Raw genomic sequence first — 2482 nt, forward strand, 5'->3', positions numbered from 1 at the left:
GAGGAGGAGGAGGAGGAGGAGGAGGAGGAGGAGGAGGAGGAGGAGGAATGAGGCAAGAAGAAAAAAAGAAGGAAAGGGAGGAAGGAAGGAAGGAAGGAAGGAAGGAAGGAAGGAAGGAAGGAAGAAAGGAAGAAAGGAAGGAAGGAAGAGCTTCATTGTGAAGAGACGAAGAAATGCACAAAAGGACAGGACAGCCAGGAAGTCCAGAGAAGTGTGGTACTGAGAAGAATAATGAAGGCGAACACACCTCCAACCTGTGTCGGCAGAATCAGGAGGAAAACAAGCCTCATTCAAAGGGTAAGCCAGGCAGCCCAGGACCCTCCCACAGGACCCGCCCATAGGACCCGCCCACAGGACCCGCCCACAGCTCCCAAGCCACAATCCAGTTTCAGGTCTTAATCAGATAGAGATCAACTAGGGTGGGTCGTGGCTCAGAGGACTGTGGCAGGGTCGCTTCCTGAGAGGAATCTTTGTTTCAAGTTGAGCTACACTGAGGGCCGCAGAACAAGAAAACAATCCCAAAGTCAGAGATCATAAATTTAACCCACTGCATCCACCTGATGAGAGGCAAACAACCTTGGGAAACAGCTGTGGAGCATGGGAGGTACAAGAAAAACTGTTTTGCAAAACAAAACAAAAACAAAAACAAAAAAGCAAATAAAATCCTTAAATGTAGATGACTTCAGATATCCAATAAAAAGACACAGACTAGATGATTGGAAGATAAAACAAGACCCAGCTGCCGGTTGTCTCCGAAAAGGATGCCTTGCTGCCAAAGACACCTATAGAACCAGAGTCAAAGGACAGAAATCAGCATTTATCATGCAAATTGAAGCTTAAGTCTAGCTGGCATTTTATTTTAATATTTGATAAACTAAATTTTAAGCCAAAATTAGTCAGAAGAGGCAAAGAAAATGACAACACACTAATGAAGGGAACGATTCATCAAGAAGATATAACAATTATTATTATATGTGCCAAGTATTTAGGGTTCTTCTCTCTCTCTCTCTCTCTCTCTCTCTCTCTCTCTCTCACACACACACACACACACACACACAGACACAGACACACACACTAATGGGCATAAAAGGTAGGTCCTGCTACAATAATAGTGTCTTTGGTATTCTTCTCCATCTGTAGATCTATAGGTATTTCATTCAAACTGTTTAGAATTAAACTACATCATAGATCAAACGGACTTTACAGAAATCAGTATTTATCACACAAATTCAAGCTTAAAACTAGCTGGCATATTATTTTAATATTTGATAAACTAAATTTTAAGCCAAGATTAGTCAGAAGAGGCAAAAAATGACAACATACTAATGAAGGGAACAATTTATTAAATACAGAATAGTCCACTCAACAGATACAAAACCACATTCTTCTCAGCAGTCTATGGGACCTTCACTACAACAGATCATATATAAGATGTATTTAAAAATACGAAAGAATTTAAGTACTTTATTGCATCTTATCAAACAACAGTGGAATAAAAATTAGAAATCAGTAGCAAGAGAATCTATAGAAACTACACAAATACTTAAAGACTGAATAATACACTTTTGAATGACCAGTGAGTCTCAGGATAAATCAGAGAGGAAACTTTAAATCACTACAGTTAAATGAAATCAGAACTCATCAGAAAATTTGAAATATAGCTAAAATACTTCCAAAAGGAAAGTTTATAGCAGTGAGTGCTTGTGTTAATAAACCAGGCAGAACACAAATAAATAACATAATAGTACACTGAAAGTCTCCAAAAAATAATGCGCTAGTCTCAAAAGTAGTAGATGGCAACACATTAACAATAACTAGGACAGAAGTCAGTAGAATGGAGACTAAAAGAACAACATAGATTCAACTGAAGGGTTGGTTCTTTGGGGGGGGGAAGTAATATTAACAAACCTGTAGCCAAAAGAAATTGAAAAAATAGAAAAAAATTGAAAAAAGAAAAAAATTGAAAAAAGTGGATCCCCAAAGGGGATTTCACAACAAATTCCAATGCACTGTTTACAGTAGTACAGGATATAGAACTGCCTAGAGGGCCGTCAACAGCTGAGCAGATAAAGAAACCACAGCGTGAGCAATGTATTTTTAAGCTGTAATAAAGAATGAAATTATAAGATGTAGAAAAGTGAGTGAAACTGAGTACTGCCGTATTACAAAAGAAGTCAGATACAGAAGGACAAATGTCTCATTTTCCCCTCATAGATAGAAACTCTATTTAAATATTGGTGTATATGAGTGGGGGAAAAACATGGAGGCTTTTTAACAGAGGCAGAAACAAAGATGGGTAATAAAATATATATGAGCAACAGTGAACAAAGACAGTGAAAGCTCCGTGAAACTGTCTCACGGTACATGCATCACACATACCTCACACATACAACATACATACATCACACATACACACAACACACATACACACAACACACATACACACAACACATATACACACAACACACATACACACAACACA

The sequence above is a fragment of the Grammomys surdaster genome, unplaced genomic scaffold, assembly GCF_004785775.1.
Source record: "Grammomys surdaster isolate TR1022 unplaced genomic scaffold, NIH_TR_1.0 170, whole genome shotgun sequence".
Taxonomy (NCBI): domain Eukaryota; kingdom Metazoa; phylum Chordata; class Mammalia; order Rodentia; family Muridae; genus Grammomys; species Grammomys surdaster.